The sequence below is a fragment of the Mustela nigripes genome, chromosome 3 (genome assembly GCF_022355385.1).
Source record: "Mustela nigripes isolate SB6536 chromosome 3, MUSNIG.SB6536, whole genome shotgun sequence".
Lineage (NCBI taxonomy): Eukaryota > Metazoa > Chordata > Mammalia > Carnivora > Mustelidae > Mustela > Mustela nigripes.
This window is the reverse complement of record NC_081559.1, coordinates 86,078,777-86,093,340: the sequence shown is the minus strand read 5'-3', so window position 1 is coordinate 86,093,340 and position 14,564 is coordinate 86,078,777. Positions and strand designations below refer to the sequence as shown.

General features: G+C 39.4%; 1 pseudogene; it reads right to left on the bottom strand.

Moving 5' to 3' along the window:
• Window positions 1–780: 780 nt before the first annotated feature.
• LOC132013047 (succinate dehydrogenase [ubiquinone] iron-sulfur subunit, mitochondrial-like) lies at window positions 781–1,656 on the bottom strand (annotated as a pseudogene).
• Between the last annotated feature and the right edge of the window lie 12,908 nt (window positions 1,657–14,564).

Sequence of the window (14,564 nt, the reverse complement as noted above, 5' to 3'; positions counted from 1 at the left end):
TAGATATTTACCAGCACAGAAGGAAGCAGTGCAAGATAACAATCATTATTCCTGATTTTAAATATGAGGAAAATAAGCTAAGAAAGAGCAATAAGTGACTGTTTAGAATCAAAACCTATGGAAATATTAGGTTTAGTTCAGCACACATTTATTGAATGACAACAATGTGTTGGCACTGTTGTCCCTAGAATATGTTCTCAGTCCACAAAGGAAATGGGATGGAAGTTCAATCTTTGGAAACCCAGGACATGGTATCTTGAAAATTCGATTGAATCACATCAAGCTGTTTTCATATTTTTGAGATTTTAATAATGTTCTCAAGATTTTTCCCTTTCAAATTTTAAAATGAGGATTTTAAAAAATTGAATCCCAGTGCCTCTGTTTATGAGATACATACTTCAGAAATGCACAAAGCTTAATACAAATGAATGAACTGGGGCATTGGGTGGCTCAGTCAGTTAAGCATCTGCATTCGACTCAGGTCATGATCTCAGGGTCCTGGGATGGAGCCCCATGTAGGGCCTCTTGTTCAGTGAGGAGGCCTGCTTCTCCCTCTCCCTCTGGCTGCCGCTTGTGCTTTCTCTCTCTTTGTCAAATAAATAAATTTTTTTTTTTAAATGAAAGAATTTTTGTTGTTGTTGTTAATAAAGTAGAATAACATTTATTTATTTCTTAAAATCTTTATTATACATACTGTATTCATGGAAAACCAAGACCTCTGAAGGAACTCAGACTGGAGATACAGCATGTATCTGGCTGTCATGCTGAGTGTGGGACCAGTTACACGGACGCCTTCTAACCCTTATAGGTGGCCATCATTTTCTTGATTTCAGCAATAGCTTTGCCTGGATTCAGCCCCTTGGGGCAGGGGCTGGTGCAGTTCATGATGGTGTGGCAGCGGTACAGGGAGAACGGGTCCTGTAGCTTGGCCAGGCGCTCCTCCGTGAAGTCGTCCCTCGAGTCAATCATCCAGCGGTAGGCCTGCATGAAAACCGCAGGTCCCAGGTACTGGTCTCCGTTCCACCAGTAGCTGGGGCAGCTCGTGCTGCAGCAGGCACAGAGGATGCACTCATACAGCCCGTCCAGTTTCTCACGATCTTCTATGGACTGTAGATAATGCTGTTTGCCCTCCTGGGACTCGTCCTTCTTCTTCAAATAAGGCTCGATAGATTTGTACTGAGCGTAGAAGTTGCTCAGGTCGGGAACAAGGTCCTTTATCACATACATATGCGGAAGAGGGTAGATTTTTGAGACTTTGCTGAGGTTGGTGTCGATCCTTCGGGTGCAAGCCAGAGTGTTGCCTCCATTGATGTTCATGGCACAAGAGCCACAGATGCCTTCTCTACATGATCTTCGGAAGGTCAAGGTAGAATCAACTTCATTCTCAATCTTGATTAAAGCATCCAACACCACATTTATTCAAACCACATTTATTCAAATCAGTTTCGTAAGTTTGCATATGGGGTTTATCTCCAGTCTTGTCTGGGTCCCATCGGTAGATGGCAAATTTCTTGATTCGGGGAGCTGCAGCGGCAGCTGCCTGCCCCCCCCCCCCCCCCCACCACCACCACCACTCCGGCAGGCCTGCAGGCAGGCTCCGCCAAGGGCTGCAGCCGGGAACCGGCGTTTCAAGGAGACTCAGACCACCACAGCCATCCTGGAAGAATTTTTAAATAAGAAAATCAATAGTAGAGGTAGCAGTCTTGTTTCAAATGGATGAAACAGTGGATCCCTTAGAGTAAAGATGAGGATGACTCCAACTTATTCTTCAGTTGAGTTGAGACCACTCTATTTTGTGGTGTTTCAAGTGAGTTGGAACAACTTCGGGCTTTTACTTTAACAGGTGATTTTTTTTAATGTGACCAGAATTCTTCGAGCCCCAGAGAAACAAGCAGCATTTCTCTCTTCCAACGTTTGACTCCATAATCTTTTCAGAGCCAGAACTAGAATTGTTCTCAAGAAAGCGTTTCAAAATTAAGGCATCTCCAGCCGCTTGTGGCACACACATCTTTGCACATATACTCAGGAAAGGCTGATGAGGTCAGTACCTTCTTCTCTTTGGATGTTTGCTGGTTTGCCAGTTTCAAGACTCTCATATTTCAAATCTTCCCTTCTGTTCCTCCCTTTCTTCTTCTCACATCTTTGTCCATAACCCACTCTCTATCTGTCCTGGGAACGCCACTTCATTCGTCATCCCAAGTACACTTGTTTGCTCCCCTCATTACTATTTCTGGCAGAATACTACCTTACGGTCACACTGTCATTAGTCTTCTGTGCTACAAATATTACTGGCTTTGGAAAGCAAGGATACTCTGAAGGTAGGGGAGAAATTAAAAGATGCCTTTCTATTGTCAAAGGTACAATCATAGCAACAGGGAAAGTCATGATGCTGTCGAATGTACCAATCAGAGCACCTTCCTGGTTCTTTGAGAAACCAATTAATGTGTATATATAAGCATTCATACACACACACACACACACACATTCCATACACACACACACACACACTCCATATGAATATATATATATCATTTTCCTCACTGAAAAAAGCAAAGGCAACAATACTCTTCCAAGGACTTGTTCTTTCTGGGCAAAATTTTGTAAGATTGCTATGAAAGAAGGTTGTATATGACAGACAAAGACAAAAAAAAACCCTTGCTTGTTCCAAGAATTTACTGAACGATTTCATATTGTTGAATTCCACCCATTAACACATGGATTTAGATCCTAACAACGACTGACAGACATTTGGAAAGCAAAAGTAAAAGCTGACCTGCAGACAGTTCAAATTTGCCATATGCTTGCTGTCACCGTTAACGGTTTGTAGAGCATCCTAATTCATGCTTCAGCTGACGAACCTGATATGTTTTAAAGAGAGTGAATACCTGTTTCTTTTTCAAATGAGGCATTTTACTTTTCCTTGTTACTCATAAGAATGACAACCTAATAAATGGCTAAGGATAAATTTAAGATAGTTTGAAGAGGGAGGAATAGATTTTGGCACCTTAGAACGGATCGCAAATGTTTCCACCTGAACGGCTGCGCGACTGAGGAAAGTCTCTACCCATCTTCATCAGGTACAATTTCAGAAATAAGAGAAATGTCCTTCAGCATGGCCTAACTGAAATTTGAAACAGGACTTCTTGGCACTTAGAAATCACTACAGTTTCAATTGTCTGTCTTTAAACAAATGGCACAAAACACTGGGACTTGAACCCAATTTTTGCCATTGTGAGAAAGAATTGCATTACTCTGTCATTTGTTTAGGTAACCAAATAACGCATTAACTAGCTACCCTTTCTCTTCTCTCTTGAAACTTCATTTCCTAAGCACTATTACAGACGGAAGAGACAAGAGGAAGAAGTTAGTGTCAGTTGTTTTAAAATTGGACACCTCAGTGCAAACCTACTCATCCTTTCCTCTCCGTTCCTTAAGGATAGGTCTTCGACTTTTCCAGTTTTAATCAGATAGCCCAGATGGTCATGCTCATAGTAAAAATGTTATTAAAGCCAAGTAAGTAAAAATAATTAAGAGATTTACTAATTAATGTTTTAAATATTCTGGATTCTGAGTAAGGGCTATAGAGTGTGTTATACAATCTTTGTCCCTTGTGTTTTTAGCATAGATGTTGGTTATGTGGTAATACTCGATAAATGAATTTTAGTTAGTTAGTGAAAAGTCATTTATAAGTCATAATATGTATTCTGCTTCTAAGAGTGCCATACTGATGTCAAAATATTCTAAAACAATTAAACCAACCATCTAAAACATCTATAACCATTCATGGTTTTACAACAAAATATTTTGTGGCTTGCAATTTAAAAAATGTCCCTCTTCACTTATCTCTTCTGAGGACACCGAAGGCATGAATCAGGACAATAAAGAAGAGCTTCCAGTGAGTCGTAGAAATTAAACATGAACATAAAACAAAAATGGCTCAATGGCAGGCCCACGCTGGTTGTCCTACTGACGGACGAAGCCCTTGAAACGATTAAAAAAATGACCCCACAACTCGCCCAACAGCATCTCACTGGATTTTCGCTGCGGGCCCTCCGAGCCCTACCAGTTCTGCCAGAGAGGAAGGCAGGAAGGACGTGCCTCCTCATCGGAAACAAGACTCTCTGTTCCTCTGTGGCAGCGAAAGCCCTGGGCAGCTGGCACCCTTCCACCGGGAGCTACAAACCCCCCTCTGCCACATTGCAAGTTTCCTCAGGCAGCAGATGTCTTGGAGCTGCTGTGCAGGTCTCCAGCTCCACCAAGCCACCTGTACAACAGATTTAATGCACCAGCGACGCTTTTGTTGCCACTTGGGAAAGATTTTTTTTTTTTAATTTAATTTTTCTCTCAACCCCTGTATGATCGCTGGGATTAAAATAGGAAATTCGGCCTTCTATTGCAAAACTCATTATTCAGAAATATAAGGGAGAAAGCAGAGCCCTTCTTCCACTTCTCCCCTTTGCTCCGGCGTCCCCCAGACGATTCAGTGAAACGCATTCACCTTCCGTAGCATTACAATTACATTTTGTTCCTTAAAAATCAACGGTTTCCAAAAGACAGTTTTCCTGAACCACAACGCAGAAAAGTTAAGTGACTAACTGTGAAACTGCTCACCCTTCTGCATTACTCTGACACGACCAAACTTTAAACTGTGGGTGCCATCCTCTTTGAACATTATCTGGAAAACATTCTGACTTTTTCGGCTGCTAAAGTGATACTTACAGTACCGTTGTGTCTGTTTAGTTTAAAAATGAGGTTGATAACGATAATGCTTTTCCATAAGATGATCTTCTACTTTTTAATGATACCCGTAGTTTCCCCTACATAAATGACTAAATCCTTACAGAATCTCGGTCTTGATTAGCACTCCTGCTAGTAAAATTTCACATACTAAATCAGCACCAGCTGTAGCAAGAAAGAAAGAAAAAGGCAAGTGTAAATGTTCCATATGCCCCACCAAATTGGCATCTGTGTCAGTAACCCTTTTTTTTTAAACTATTGTATACATACATTCTCTTAAGTGTTTTGTTCACAGAATACTGCTAACAAAATTTCTCTGTTGGCATATCAAGGAAGGAGCCTGTCCTTGATACCCGTCAACAGCACAGAATACAACTTCTCCTTTTTCTCTTGTGGTCACAGACACACCTGAGGGTTCCGTTTATGTAAGTGGCTTCAAGTTAGTGAACCTTAATTTTGACATGTGTTCCCTGTAAGTGACATTGTTGTGCCCTTATTAAGTGACTCTAGAGTTGGAGTCTCACTGGCAGCAACACCAAACAGGGTCAGAGACACAAGTGGATGATTTTGGTCAACCTGAAATGTATCTCAGAGACCAAATAAATAATGTGGGGTATGGTGGGAGTAGAAAGCATTTCTGATCAGTCTCATTTGGTCACCCATATTTTCTTCAAATGATGAGATGCCTCAACATAGAGAGATGATATAGATACAGTAGAAATAGTGCTAATGACATATCTAATATACTCTGTTATATCACTCTAGGTGGTTTCCAATAGTTTACCCATCAAGACCTTAGTAGTTGTCTGAAACCTGTTAGAGTCCTTTGAGAACATATTCAAACCATCCATATGAATTCAACAATAGCCATCGGGAAGCTACAAACATAGAAGAGCATACTGATTAAGTGGTTTACATACAAGAAGTATCGCCTGGACATGTCCCAGAGAGCTATCTCATGGGAGGGGGGAAAAAATGTCTTTTCTTCTCTCTTTGGAACATGGTTATGTTGGTGAAGGCCAGCCAACACAGAAAAGAGAACAGCCTACTCTTCTTGGTGATGCCCATGGATCCCTGCTCATACCTTCTCTCACAAGGTTTACTTCATGTTGCTCTCATCTACTTGCATGTCTGCTTCTCTTGATCTGACTCTAAGTTCCTGAAGAATTGAGATAGTATCTGCCTCGTCCTATATCTATCTTACCAGAGTGTCAGAGTTTAGTACATAGCCAATAAAGGTTTGCCCACTTCAACATGGTTAAGGAGAACTAACAGTTTTTGTTCAACCGAAATGAATGGGTTGGTAAACAATTTATCAACTAAGACCAAATAACCTGACTAAATAAGGACAAGAGACAATGGATGAAGATGTCCTTTACTTTTCTGAAGTTTTCCTTCTACATAAATGTCTTTCATCAAGTGTTATCTTAGGGCTCTTCAAAATTAGTGAAAGTTTCGCTCAATAACCATTTTATAGCTAAGGATGAAAATCAGAAGATAGTTTGTCTACAAGTTTCAAAATCACTTTCGATCTTAAGATCCAGTTTACCTAAATACTTAGTGAGAGACTTAGGTCATGTGGGAAAATCCACAACTGTAGTTTATCTTGCTAAGTGCTTTTAAAAATTCATTCTCCTAAAAACATGTAGCTTCTCTTACACAATGGCTTCTCTCCCCAGTACTGTAAGTGATCCAACAAAGCTGCTAGCCACCTCTCAGGGAATTTGTGATAAGAATTCCCATATTGAGAAGTTTGGATGAGATGATCCAATGTTTATATACATGAAATTCAACTGCACTTACCCACCCTAGCGTGATCTTGTAACTGTTATAATGATTGTACGGAACTGATTCTTAAAACATTTGGTCATATTATAGTTGGTGATAGCTGTGGTAAAATTTGTATTTCTATTAATCTATGTGCTCCCGAAAAGTAAGCACAGTTGTTTTTAATCTCTATATTCCCAAATATCAGCACAGTCATGCAGAGTATGCATTTTAAATAAGTACATGAATGAGTACATGAATTTTTGGTTTTGGACAACTGATTTCTTACTCAGTTGTCGCCTTACTTTTAGACCTCAGTCTGTAATCAACATACTTATTTTAATACAGTCGTACGGCTGAAAAAGGACACACTGATCGGGGATTTCCCCAAATGACAGACAGGTATAGAAATGAACTTGGGGAGTCAATCAGTCAAGAAGTCCTTTCCAAGAACACTGTGTGTACGTTGTCTTAACTACACTTCTTCGTGTAGAGCCATCAACCCAAAAGAAGAGGGCAACTGGGACAAGCTAAGACTGAGTCAGCCTGGCAGGCTGGCTACTCTGTGTCTGTGTCTATTTAGTAAGTATTTTCGACATCAGCTTTGGTTTCTGATCCAAGGCAATTTGTGAGTATACTGAGAAGACACCATATCATTATACTCTTAAAATAATTAGGCAGTATATGAAAAATAGGGTAGTTTATGCAATGCCTATAAGGAGTTTATGGAAAATGATCATGTTTAGGAGGTAGAGTTGTGGAGGTGGTGACATATGGAATTTTCCTTTGCAGCACTGATCTTCATGTCCCAGGGTGACATTTGGACTAATATGGTCTTCGCGTACTGAACTGATGGGTACCAGTTGCCATTGCCTTTTCTAATTCCATAGTCTTTGCTCACCTAACGTTACTCATTCTCCAGAGATGCATGCCAGGGTGGTTTGTATGGGGTGCTTGCTTCTTAAGAGGCCACGACCAGGTCACACACTATTTGAAGCACTCCTTTATTTAAGACAACTTTCAAGTGTTTCTTCTCCCTTTGCTATCTATGATTGCCCCATTTCAGTTTGCCATAGAACAGCTGTTTCGATATCCAGCATTTATCCGTTCTCCACATGCATCCAGCCCAGAGGGATTGTTAAGCAGATCATTGTTTTAATTCTGGCTACATTCCAGGTCCCCATTATTAGTGATCCTGTCTTAACATTTACTGTTCAGTTTGGCTCACAGGTGATGTTGATTAAATTGGATATGCCATCTGGGGTAGGTTTTCGTCTGGTAGGCACATTCAAGGATGAGCACACCATGCTTTCATTTTGGTGTGAAGCTTTATGCCACATTTGATGGCATTCTGGACATGGATTTGTGCAACCTGGGCTTGACTCCTAGCTTATTCACTTGGTAGTTGTGTGAAATTGGGCAATCTACTTCACTATCCGGGGTTTTAGTTGTCTAATGAATAGAACAGAGAGAATATTCATTAATTCATTTGTTCACTTAGTTCCTTGTTAATTTTTTAATGATTTACCTGGCAGCCACTTTGTGCCAGATATTAAGCTAGGTGTAGAGAAATCAGAGATAAATAAGGAATCAAAGCTGAAGAGAAAACACCCGTAAACAGAATGATTGCAATACTACATCTGCCATCCACAAAATGTCTCTTTACAAACAGATATGAGCAAAGAGCTATGGAACCTGGAGGACGGAGCAACAAAATGTGCCACCACTAATCAAAAGCGCTCTCAAGAAGGACATCATCATTGAACTGCATCCTAAAGGCTAAGAGCTCCAAATTTTGCTTTTGTACATCTCATCGATTAAAATGTCTATGTCAGGATAACACATAATAATTTCATCTCTGTCTATCGGGGGGGAAATATCAAATATGCACAAATTACTTTTTTTTTTAAATTTCATTAGTTAATGTAAATAAGCAAAGCAGACTTGAAAACATTGCTACATAGGCTACCGGATTGTTCTGAGAATCAAATGGCATGATGTGTGAGCAAACACCCTTTAAGTGCTGGAGAAAGTTCTTTCAAACATGTGAGTGATCTTGCTTGTCCTGCCTATACCAAGACGCTATCACAGAAAATGAATGTGAAAAAAATGTTGCACATGTAAAACATAGATAATAATAAGAGCAGTAATTGCTAACACGCAGTTTGTTCTTACAACATAATAGGCACCATTCTAAGTGTTTTACATATATTAGCTCATTTAATCCTCACAACAACCAATTAGGTGGGTTCTAGAGGTAAGCCATATAAACAAGTCAATATTGGACCACTTTGACCTACAAAAACGACAGTTTCATGTGGTTCAACTTGTTATTACTCAGCTATATTACAGATGAAGAAATAAGATGTAAATAGGTTAATTTACTCAAGATCGCAGTTTTAGTAAGAGATCATTATTTTTCTTATTATTTATGGACGTTCTGAATCCATTAGCGCTCTAGGATTGCAAGAATGAAAGTCCAAAATGTCTAACTTTACAGAGAAAAATAATTTATTCTAAGGATATGGAATCACTCATAGAGTCCTATACTTTCTTATCACCTCAAGGTCTACACCCTCATTCAAGCTATTATCATTCCTCACCTGGATGAATGCAGGAACCTCCCAACCAGTCCCTGGGCTTCTGCCCTTCCCCTTCCTCAGGAGATTTCAAACCTAATAGACAAATAGATGATATTTAAATGTAGGTCAAGTAATGTCACTCTTCTACTTAAATTTTTCAATGGCTCCATTTCACTCAGGGCCAAAGCCAACATCTTTACTCTGACTGTGTAGAGTCCCTTTGTGACCTGTCCCGGCCACCAGACCACTCTGACCTCACCTCCTACTACCCCCTCTCTCCTTCCCTCTGCTCCAAACACATTTTTTGAAGACCCAGGGCACAATCCCACCTCAGACCTTGGCATCTTTGGGTTTTTCTCCAGATCACCATGTAGCTTAATTCCACATCTTTTTGGATTTTTCTCACACCTGACCTTCTCAATGAGATCTTCCTTTACTCCCCCATTTAAAATTTCAATCTCATCCCAATAGGGAAGCATCCTGTCTTTTTGCCTTCCTAGATTTTTTTTTTCTCTGTAGCACTTATAATTGTTTCACACACTTTATGTTTGCTGACTTATATTCATTATTGTCCTAGATAACATATTAGGGCAGAGGTATTTTATTACTTTGCATAGGAGATGGCACTTAAATAAATACTTGTTGAAAAAAATGAACGACTGAACTATGGAAAAGTAAAACAAAGAAACAAATAGAATAAAACTAAACAAATTAGAGTCTTAGGGATCCAGGAAGCTCCAACTACTCCCTGTAGTTCAAAAGTATAAATCTTAGAGGAAAGTATAATGGGCATAGCTTAGATCCCATACCCATCTACTGACCAGAATAGGGCAAGGCACACTGAGTCTCTAAAAAATGGTAGGCAAAGGCATTCATTATACTTCTCTTATCATAAGAAGGGGGAATGGATTCTAGTCAAGTAAAAATTAATAGCTATACCACCCAGTACACGTGGTGACTTTCTTGATTGGATGATCTACTTTTGACTACATTTTCTAGGCATTCAATATATCATCTAGTAATTTTCAGAAACAGTAGATCTCCATAAAAGTTTGATTTAAAAATCAGACTCTCCAGTCCAGGCCATCATTGTTTCCATTTTCTTTGTATTAATTATCTCTCTATGGTTCTGGGTAAACTTTAAAACACATTACACATATATTAGAATACTATGCATCTTCTAGAAGAGTTTTTGAATTCTTGCATTTAGGAATTTTATTTTATCTTAAAGAAAATGCAGGAATTATCAGCTTTTAGTGTTTCTTTTATTCCACTCAAAATAAAATGATTATACTACTTTTGCCAATAAGAAGGTAGTATGTGTGGGGTACCTGGATGGTGCAGCTTGTTGAGCCACCGCCTCTTCTCAGGGGTGTGAAATCAAGCCCCATGTCAGGCCCTGCCCTCAGCGTGGAGTCTGCTTGAGTTTCTCTCTCCCTCTTCCTTGGTCCCTTCTTCTCATGCTCTCTCTCTTTCTCTCAAGATAAATAAACAAATCTTTAAAAAAAAAAAAAAAAGGTAATATGTGTTAATTGGAAAAAAAAGTGAACAACACATAGACAAGTATGTAATGTGAAGTTACCTAGATCATGCCTTACCCTTTGCTTCCATCCTATCCCACAGATATACTGTCTTTTAACATGTGGGATATGTAGTTCCAGTATATTCTTATATCCAGCTTATAAAAACAGAAGAGCATACATACTACTCTATAAACTGCATATTAGAGAAATTAAGATAATATACATTATTCTACAACTTGCATTCTTCACTTTACATGGTACCATGGACAGCTTTTTGTGGCATATCGGTCTACTGTATCTTATTCAAAGGTCATATAGCGTTCTATCACGTGAACGTGTCATAACTTATTTAACCAATCTTTTCATAATGAATATTGCTATTAAAACCAAGGCTACAACTGACACCATTGTATGTAAATGTTCATTTAGGGTAAAGTCCAAAAAGTATAATAACTGAATCAAAATGTTGAACTATTTTATATTTTGATACATGTCCCTAGATCATACTATAGAAAACTTGTCACAGCATACATTCCCATCAATGATACATGGTAGAGTTCACTTCTTAACACTTAACCATCGTTTGTCTAGTATATTTGTCTGTGGAATCTATTAATTTGTCTGTGAACTCTAGACTCTAGGTACCAGAGCTTATACAGTCCCATCCTCACTGGTAAAGGGAGATGAGTCCAACAAATTAGAGTGACCCAGATTTCAACATTTTCATGCAGACTGGATCCTATCTGAGGTAGACAGATGGAGGCAGAAATGTACTATTTAGATACACAGCATTAGCCAGCAATGGCAAGTACAGGACACAGGCACTTCAAGCTCACATGTTCTGGCCTTTGGCAGACAAAGATGATTCCAATGATCTGAGGCCCCACCTCTGAGTCCTTCACAACCCAACCACTACAAACTCATTGAGTACACAGATCAGGTATAATATATTTGCCACCCCTGAACTGAACTATTGGTTTTTCCAGAAAAATGGAGTTCAGAAGATACAGACTTCTCACCAGATGTATTTTAGGGGACAAGGGAGGTGAGGTGGCATCTGATTAGTGCCTTTAAATCCATTTTTTAAAAGCGTTTCCTAATGTTCCATAGTATCGAAGATGTGAACAGGTGGAAGCCTAAAGCCCTATTGTGATTTGTGGGTACCCCTAGTGGCAAATGACAATTAATTGTTGATTCAAAAAGATTCTGGTCAGAATCTTGTTGATGTTGGAGACAAAAGCTACCAGATAGCAAATACATTCATTTGATTTCTCAAAACAATTAGAAATTCTGTATTTTTTGTCTAGTATATTTTCAGTAGTATATTTCTTTAAATAGTTATAACATAGTCTGCTGTCCCAATTTCAAATGTCCTTAGGATTATAAGGGCACCTTGGTGGCCCAGTCAGTTAAGTTTCTGCCTTCAGCTCAGGTCATCATCTCGGGATCTCTGGGATCAAGCCCTGCATCAGGCTCCCTGCTAAGTGGGGAATTGGCTTCTCCTTCTCCCACTGCCTCTTCTCCCAGCTTGTGAGCGTTCTTTCTCTCAAATAAATAAATAAAATCTTCAAAAAAATGAAATTTTTTAAATGTCCTTGGCATCATATTAGTAAGGACAATCACGGCTAGTTGCTGTAACAAAAAAACAAAAAAACAAAAAAACAACACACACACACACACACACACCAAAAAAAACGCAAAACAAAAAAACCAAAAAAACCCCAAACCTCAGTGGATTAACACAATAAAATTTATTGCTTGCTCCTCAAAAGTCAGAGAGTTTTCCTGGGTGCCTCTTTCCAGTGGTGACTACAGGACCCAAGCTCCGTGTATCATGTCATTCCAACCCAAGACCTCCATTGTTACTTTCAAAGGAGAAGAGAAATTGTGATAGATCACAGAGATGTTTTGCCAGGCAGTTCCAGAAGTGTTTTATCTCACTTCCATCTACCCCTGAATGGCCAGGACATAATCACATGGCCCAAACTAAAGGAAGCTGGGAAATGGCATCTCCTTGCCCAGAAACAGGAAATGGGATTGAACAGCATCTAGGCAGGCAGTGTCTGCCACAGGTACACAACCAGGCTCAAGAATTTTAGTAGTCTTTGTAAATCTAGCAGCAATACATACTTCTTAAAAATTTGAAGGGAAGACTGCTTTGGTGTCTTTCACTGGGTTCTTTATGCCATACTATTCTTCATTCTTGGGGATGAAATTGTATTATGTGTGTGACTAAATTCATAGATTCTTAGACCTGAAAACTAGGAGTGATCTCAAGAAACTTAGTTGAATTCACCTCTTCAGGCAGGTAATAGTCTCTCCAAACCCTCTCAACCTTTTTTAATCACCAAGAATACCTTGAATTACTGTTGTCCAAAGATCTCATGTTTAGAAATAATTTGTCTACTAAACCACATTTATGGGGCAACAGCATTCATTTTTACTATGTGTTACTAGTCAGAAATGGATAAAACTACAAATCAGAAGTTCCAAACAGAATGTGGATACTAGTCTTACACTGAATCGGAGAAAAAAACCCACCAGATACAAAGAAACCTGGACTTCCGGGGAGCCTTTGTGTTATCTCAGTGTTCTGGAAGAAACTGTGTCCTCTGCCAAATTCCTATGTTGAAGCTCTAACACTTAATGTTACTATATTTAGAAATAGGGCCTTTAAGCAGGTCATTTAGGTTAAGGGAGGTCCATTAGGGTATGCCCTAATCCCGTAGGACTGGCATTCTTATAGGAGGAAGTTCTCTCTGCCTTCACACACTTCAAGAAAGTCCATGTGATAATACAGCAAGAAGGTGCTGTCTGCAATGCAGGAAGAAAGGCTTCCCCAGAAACCAACCCTACTGGCACCTTGAGCTTGGCCTTCTAGCCTCCAGCACTGTAAGAAAATAAATTTCGATTGTTTAAACCACTCAGTGTGTGGTATTTTGTTATGGCAGCCTGAACAGAGTAGTATACTCAATTAAAAATTTTGTACATCTTTCAAATGTGAAAATAGATCTCAAATGTTTACTCTGCCATAGTCACTTTTAGTTAGGAACAACTGTATTATCATCCTGTGTTTGGGGGTTTTGGTTTGTTTTTGTTTTTTTGTTTTGGGGGGTTTTTTAAATTTTTTTGTTTGTTTATTTTGTTTTGTTTTGTTTTTTCAAAGATTTTATGTATTTATCTGAGAGAAAGAGAGAGTAAACATGAGCAGGGTGTAGGGCAGAGGGAGAAGCAGGCAGGCTCTCCACCGAGCAGGGAGTTCAATGTGGGACTCGATCCTGTGACTCTGGAATCATGACCTGAGCCAAAGGCAGATGCTACATGATTGTTCTGTTGTAAAGAAATTTACTTCAGAAGCAGTAATGTCATCTTCAATCTCTTTTTTGCTAGATGCGATTCTGTATATCCAGAGCTGTTAACCAGAAAGACCTAGCTGCCAGAAGAATGAGCTCCATAGACGTGTGATCCTATAAGATTTGGTATTTGTGGGTTGGCTGGTTCTTTAATAGAATGTCCCATCTTCTGGTGATGCAAGTTTGATCTGTACCACCCTCTCAGGCCATCTTCATATATACGCACTCATGTATGCTAAAGGATGTTGAAAGTGTCAACCCAACCACTTATGTTTAGATCAGTACTTATGTTTAGATCTTTTATCCTACAGGGTAGGATAAAAGAATCCTGACAATTCAATAAACATTTCAATCTGCCGTGGACAAATCATTTCCCCATTCCTCTTCAAGGCAAGAATCGGGACATACAGGTGAAGGAAAAGTTATGAGGCACAATGCCAGCTTTTTTTTTTTTTTTTTTTTTTAAAAAAAAGCTCAAAAGCATGTTTTGCCATGAAGGTACTAGTCGAGGGCACTTGCCGGTGGTCCCGTCTCCCTCCCACTCTGCACGGGACTCTCGTATGTGGACCTGGTGAGTCTGCTTCTCTGTGACCAACAGAGCC